Here is an 8,058-nt window from a genome sequence, read left to right on the forward strand (position 1 = left end):
TTGAAAAGATGCTTTCTGGTAGAGAGAAGCCTAGTCCAGTTGATATTGAGAATGCGAAACGGGCTCTTCATGTAATTTCTCCCTTTTGAAATGCATTGAATTACCCTACATATTTGTCTACACACAATTCTGACAAAATTTATTATATGGATGTTACTTTGGTCAGGAGCAAGAAAGAGCTATACTTGAAGCACTCGGTAAACTTGGTAAACTGGGAGACGTGTTCGACAGGGGTAATGATCTTTTCCTGATATTCTTACTTAACTTTCTCTATAACTTGTTTTTAGGAATGTATGTGTGAACATTTGGTTTTCCAGATGAAAGGATTCTGCGAAATCTCCAATCGAGGGCAAGAAATGATGCCGGTCCATGGTAGTTTCAGTAGGACTAATTGGTAGTAGGTTGAATGGACTTTGGGAATTTCCAGATGGTGCTTACTTTAGTTACTGAATCCAATTATGGAGGTATATGATGCTTAAGGTAGTAGGGGACTGATGCAAGCTGAACACTTTGATATGACTTGTTTCAATACTTTTTGAGTTATACTCCTGCTAACCATTTTGGTTAAATGTAAAGTTTAAAGGAGAATCCAATCTCTTTTTGTTCTTCAAGAAAGAGCTCAAATGTTCTTGTTAGTTTCATTGTATTTATCATATGGGCATTGATTTTCTGGTATGAGTAATTAAAAGCAGTTGTTTTGTACATAGCTGTGAAGGGAGTTTCACCAGTTACTGGTGGTAACCTTTGGGACTAACTATAAAAATGTATTTATTTAAGGCTCTCGTACCAATTGATGAGTTTGTCTATAATAGTATATAGATATAAAGTTGTAAGATATTTATATACGAAGAAAAAATTGAAAAATACGACTGAGCTGAACTGATCCCTAAAAAAATGAACAAACACTAACAGTTCGTACACTGAATTGAAATTGGTCTGGTTCATAAACCATGCACGCAGTTTAGTTGATTTTTTTTATTCTTTTTTATAAAAAGAGTAGTTCTATTATTAGATTTGGTATAGATTTTGATATATTTTTTGAAGATCCTAGTTATTAGTTTAATAATACCAATGTGGTTAGAAAAAGTACATTTAGATGTTTGTAAATGTAGCTTTTGTTCTGTTCAAAACCAGTGGTTGAACCTTTATAATAGTAACAATTTGATTTTTTTCATCTCGAATTGGACTATAAACAACTCTAAGGAATTGTGTATTTGAGATTGAACGAACCATGAAGGTTGTTCATTATTATAACATAAATCCTATAAATTTATGAAATTATCCAACTCATTTCGTAGGGATAATACAATTTGGAAGCATCTTATTCAATCAACACTATTGGTTTTTTGAAATGACTTTTTTGAAAAAGAAATTTATATGTCTTGATGATTCATTCGAACAACAAATTACATAAGTCTGGATGTTACTCTTCGGAGAGTCATGTTTATTGCACAAACAATTTCATAAATCCTCTCACTCAAGACCTTATAACATATTTTCTTAAACCCTTTAAAAATATTTCCTTTATTAAATAATTGCGTTTAGTAACATAATTCATCTAAAAATATCTCCTTTATTAAATAATTGCGTTTGGTAACATAATTCATCTTTATTTCTACATCATAATCATCACAAACATCCTAAATTATAACTAGTGTACATATGTATCTTTTATAACTGAATAGCAATATAGTTTTTTATTCACTATTGAAGTCGTCCAGATACTATCATCAGAAATTTTATAAAATGCCTTCGAATTGTAACTTTCAGACGCTTGCAATGGTTGCTTGAATTTTATTTGTTGGGTAATGCTATCATGTGCTCTAAGGGCACATGTTAAGAGCTAAATATGGAAAAAAAATCTTAGAAATTGTGCATTGTTTTCATTAAAAGTTGATAATTAATGTGTTTATTACATTTTCCAATATAAATTTTTTATATTTAGGTTTCTTAACATGTGCCCTTGGGGCACATGCTAGCTTTATTCTTATTTGTTTTCAATGGTTATATAGGTGTGAATCAATTTGTTTGCAGGTACTAGCAATCAAATGTTTTCAATGGTTTTGATGATAACAACACTATGATGTGAAATCTTCATATGAAGTTATGATCAAGGTGATTAAGTTAATTCTGCTTATGAATTCCAAGTGTCAAAGATAGTCTCTTAAGGACAACACCTAATGTCAAACGAAAATTTATGGGATCTCTGATGATCTCTATCAAACAATCTATAATGATGGTGTCTATCAAGAAGCTCTATTAAACCTCATTAACTAGAAGAAGTTAAGTCTCAATGTAAATGCTAAATCTCGGATGAATCAAGCAATACTTCTTGAAACTTCGAGTTTGTGAAAGAGAAGAAGTGTGAAAACTCGTCTGGTCTATGTCTGAGTGATCAGAGTATTACAAAGATATTAGTGTAATTCTCTAAGGCAATGGATTCACTCCCCTAAAAGTGTTTTAAACTTCTCAAAATTTGCTAAAAAAGTCTTAAATCATATAGAGGAACAATCAAGGTGATTGTGTCATTTATCAACGTTGTTTCTAAACATTTAGGAAGCTTGTATACACTGCCTAATCAATTAAGGCCAGTAACAATCGATTAGAGTAAGACATACAACTTCTTAATCATTTAAGAACACCCCTAGTCGATTAAGACGATAGCCATTGCAGGTTTTCCTTTTTAGAAATTAGGGTTTGCACATTTCGAAACTCATAATCGATTAACCTTATGGCTTAATCAATTATGACATTTAAAGGCCTACAAATCCTTTTCCTTTTTGAGCAGGAGTTTTCACCTATAAATAGAGGGTTTCTCCTCACTTTTAAAACAAAAAAAACACATTTCTACATAATTTTTCACTTACTACCTCCTCAATTTCATTTCTTTCCTGTTCACTAAATTATCTTAGTACTTTGAGAATTAAAAATATCAAGTGAGGTTTTTGTTTGTTTTGGTATTGGGGTCAGTGTTGTAATTTATCCAAGAGAAATTTATCTCCCGTGTAATACCTTTCGTCAAAAGTTGTTGTTAGGTTTGTGAGCTAAACTAGTAAAATCTCTTGTTTGATTTGTGAGATTAGTCAGTCAAAGTCTCTGTTTGGTTCGTGAGTTTAGCCTAATGTAAAATCCCTCATTTAGTTCGTGAGATTTTTTGTCAAAATCTCCATTTAGTTTGTAAGCTTAGCCTGATGTAAAAGCTCTTGCTTGGTTTCGAGATTAGTCTGGTGTAAAGTCTCGTGTTTTATTTAGAGGATAGACAATGTAAAACCCCCGTTTGGTTGTAATAAGGTTCTTAGGCATAATTTGTAAAAAAGCTCACAACTAAAGTGGAAACTATCAATAAGAAATTTTTAAGTGGACACCATTTTCAAACCCACATAATTCAACCCCTCTTATTTTCATAGTCATTTGTCCAACAAACGAAAGAGCCTAACTCCTGTTATACGACTAATTGTCTCAGGAGGTAGAATGATGACTACAAACAAATCTATTTTTAACAAAAGTCTTTTCATAAATACACCTCCATCATATGATGGTGAAAGTTTTGAATCATGAAAAACAAAAATTACAATTTTTGTTAAAGAAAATGAATTTGAAATGATTTTATCATTAATGGTACATTTATTCCTACTTATTGTGTCAATAATAAAGTAGTGAGTAAACATAATTTTTTATGGACCAAAAAAGTTAAAAGAAAAGTTGAACTCGGTTTTAAAGCCATGTACTGGATGATGAGTGCTCTCAACACTAGAGAGTGCCTTTTTGTTTTCAATTGTATTTTGGCCAAAGAATTATGAGACACTCTTGAAATGATCCATGAGGATTTTACTAAGATAGAACAAGAGAGAATGAGCATATACATTCAGGAAGATGAAATACCAAATGAACATATATGTTTGATTCAAGAATTAAGGCCAACAATTTGATCATTCTTTGACTCAAAAGATAGAAATGTGTTTATTGAGTTTCAGGAAAAATTCAGGAAGGAGATCATTGAGAAACTCAATGAAGTAATATGTTGAAATATGAAGGAATGAATTCAAGAACATTAGAAAAGTCACCATCTTCATCATCAGAAGAAATAATTCAAGGATTTAGTGTGATAATAGGCAAAAGTCTTCTTGTCTAAGAATGAGAGGCACTTAAAATATGCTAAACCCGTGAAATTGAAGTGGTTGTCTCTAAAATAATAAATACATAAACAAAAGTGTCATTTGTATATTTGAACATATTGTTACAAATTTAATGATAGTGGATGAGTTTACTAAGGCTATGTTTGGGAGTTTGGAGGGGAGGGAATGTGAGGGCTTTGAAAAATAGGAAGAATTGGATGAAAAGAATAAAAAGATTTTGGATACGAGGGTTTTGAAGGGTTTGATTTTATTCATAACACCAAAAACCCCATAAAATGGGGAAAACCAAAAATTGTATTGAAGAAGAGTTTTGGAGGACTTACATAAATTTTCCAAATATCTTTTAGATTGTTATACTATTTTAAAAATTAGAAATTTTGTAATGATAACGACTCTTTTATCATTCTAAACAAAATTATTTTTTCAAAAAATGTCAAATATTTTTTTATATTTTTTTAAAAATTCGTTTTCGGAAGCCTTTCTCTCTCCTCCAAACTCCCAAACATAGCCTAAAAGTTTGTTGCGCGAGATAATTTTTTAGCCATGTTCAAAGGAGGGGCCTGATGTAAAATTTGTTGTTAATTTTATGTATGATCGTTATTGTAATATCTCGGCCTGAAATACAAATTAGAAATGTGTTTATTTGCTTACTAATGGAAAAATATAGAACTAAGGGTAAAATAGTCCCTAATGGGCTTTTTGGTCAATTATTAATAATTTCACATGTTATATAAGTCAAGTAAATAATAAAATAAGGTTGAATCATATGGCTAAGCCGCTATTTCATTTATTTGGATAAAAAAGCATTTTAGAAATGAGGCTGACGATGAAATGAGGATTATCTTTCTCTTCTCAACCTTTGCAGTTCCATTTTTCACACTTATCTTCATTCCTCCAATTGTGATCATTCAAAATTTATAAGTTGTGATGCTTGAAGAAACATTGGGTAGTTTAAAAAATTAGGGTCACAAATAATTGGAAAGCGGATGATTAATAATTTGAGCACATGTAAGACTCAACCGATAATTAGTGGGATTCAAGTGACCACTGCGTACTTAGAAATTGTTTAACTGACAAGTGATCGAGCACAATCCATAAGCTTAGGAATGAGACTAAGTATTTGTTAGTCATTAGAGAAAAGTGTAAGTTCGTAAGTTTAGGAATGAGACTAAGTATTGGTTAGTCATTAGAGAAAAGTGTAAGTTCAGAGTGCAACGTAAGAAGGAGTGTGAATTAGGTTTTAAGATTTTTTGTTGTTTTTTATTAATGGTTCTAATGTTCTTATTTTTTCGAAATTATTTCTATGAACTTATAAAGAAATTTTTTGATATATAAATGCAAAATTGTAAAGAAAACAAGGATATATCCTGACACCCTGTGAGAGATTTCACTAAGTTATTAGATCTTTGTACAAACATTACTCTAAGACTCTCCTACAATCTTCTAACACAAACCAACATAAGAAAGCAACACCATTTTCTTTTACAACAAACACCAAAACTGTGGTGGATTTTGAATATCCCTGAATCAAATAACTTTTTACAATAATCATGAACAACTTGTGATGATCACACCAAACAACAATGGTCAATATACAATGCAACCTTGTATAGAATATTTAACTTGACTTAAATTCTAAGATAATCAATTTGATCACACACGCACGCGCACACACACACACATGCTAAAAATGATTGAAAAACATATGTATTTTTAGTATATATATGAAAAAACTCGTTTGAATCATATGAAAAATAATATTAAGGTTGATTATTTAATATAAATTATTACGTGTGCATATATATATATATATATATATATATATATATATATATATATATATATATATATATATATATATATATATATATATATATATATATATATATATATATATATATATATATATATATATGAGGAGGGTTATATTTACTCCAGGAGTAAGTTATTATAACTTACTCCAAATTTAGACCATTGATTTTTCTCAATCTAATGGTTAAAAATAATAAGTAATAGTTTTCTCTCTCCACATTTAATTACTTATTATTTTTAACCACTAGATTGAAAAGAATCAATGGTGTAGATTTGGAGTAAGTTATAATAACTTACTCCTGGAGTAAATATAACCCTCCTCTCTCTCTCTCTCTCTCTCTCTCTCTCTCTCTCTCTCTCCCTCTCTCTCTCTCTCTCTCTCTCTCTCTCTCTCTATATATATATATATATATATATATATATATATATATATATATATATATATATATATATATATATATATAATATGGGTAATTCATTTCTAGTATTTTAACTTTGTTACTTAGTGATGAAGAAATCTAAAATTTGATGTTGGTAAAGAAGGCAGTTTTTTGAAAATGTTTCATGATCATTGGAAATGATTTGGAATCACAATGGTTCATATTTTTTTTCAAAATATTATACAGTTTTAAAATAACAATTAAAGTGCGGTGATTTCAAAATGCCACAATTTATGAACCAGTGTGCTGTTTGAAATAAACAATAAACTTGCAACGGTTTCAAACTGCCACAGTTTATGAACCATTATGCTGTTTCAAAAAATAATAAGATTGCAGGGGTTTCAAACCTCCACAATTTATGAAAATCAGCTTTTCAAATAGAGAGCATATCAATCAATTGACCTATTAAGTAAATTAATTTACTCCCTAAAAAAATTGAAATTGTGCCTTTTAAAAGTTTTGTTTTGAATGAAAATCGTGCATGAATGTTTAAGAAAAATAGAATGGTTTAGATGAAAACATTTTTAGCACCTAAAGCTTATATACATATGAATTGCCATTGTACCTTAATCTTCATGATTTAATCCTTTGATTTACAAAGTTTATGCAATATTGATATTTGATTTCAAATTTTTCTTCTTTGATCTTTCTTCTAAGATAGGCTTTTGTCTTCATCAAAGCTAAGATAAATGATGAATATCTTCTTCACAAAAAGCAACATGTCATGCAATTCATAATGATACTTAGATTGATTGCAAACCATTTTACCTAGGTAATGTAGAGAGTAGAACCTAATTATTGATATAGGATCTAGCTTAGCATTGGCTAATTATTTATGGATAGCATCCTATGGAATGGAATACCCTAAGTTGGTTTGTATCATAAGTAGATGCTTAATTAAAGGATTATGGTTACATGATGCTAGTAGTATCACTAGGAAAACCTAGACTGGTTACATTTAGTGTTGGAAAATCTTGGATACTTGACACTATTATGAATAGTACAAATATAAAGGATATGTGGACAACAACACATGATTCAGGATGTATGCTGAGTAAGCCAGACTAGAGTCTCATAGAATGATAGTAGGATATTGATGATCAAAATACTATGCTCGGCTGTGAGGAGCCCGAAGTGGTCATGACCTGTGAATTATATAGGAGTTATGTGGTTGCCAATTCATATCTATATGATTTACGAAGTCATTATAACCTATACCTCTGACACTACACTTGGACATGCTCAGGATCGAAGTCTCATGCAAAAGTAGAACATTCAGTGATTTGTACGTTAATCGAAATAGATGAGTTCTAATTTGTATAACTCATGGCATCTTATGAGTATAGGGGATGGTTTCAGTCATGGTAATATACTTACATATATGGATTTATACTTGGTTAAAATCTTGTGAGTGGTAGTAGGGTAGACTACATTTAGATGTTATGTTCATGAGAGGGACCCCGAGAGATTATGGTCCAGGTGAGTTACATTGGGGTTGTATGGTTGATGATGCTTGTTTAGACGTTGTACAAGATGAATGGGCACGATGCATAGTTTTGTCTGATCTTAGATGGGTCACACGACCTCGGAGTTGGACCCTGTGTCAGTGTTACAAGACTCAATATAATTATCATGTTGTTGGTTTGGGAACCGTATTGGAATAGGTATGT

The 8,058-nt window shown here is 30.6% G+C and overlaps 1 long non-coding RNA gene across 1 annotated transcript; it reads left to right on the forward strand.

Annotated features, from left to right (window-relative positions):
* Positions 1-585, forward strand: LOC131612331 (uncharacterized). The gene is made up of 3 exons (XR_009287353.1): positions 1-71; positions 167-233; positions 318-585. It is a non-coding gene; the product is annotated as an uncharacterized LOC131612331 (long non-coding RNA).
* Positions 586-8,058: the final 7,473 nt, after the last annotated feature.

This window comes from Vicia villosa, linkage group LG6, assembly GCF_029867415.1.
Source record: "Vicia villosa cultivar HV-30 ecotype Madison, WI linkage group LG6, Vvil1.0, whole genome shotgun sequence".
Lineage (NCBI taxonomy): Eukaryota > Viridiplantae > Streptophyta > Magnoliopsida > Fabales > Fabaceae > Vicia > Vicia villosa.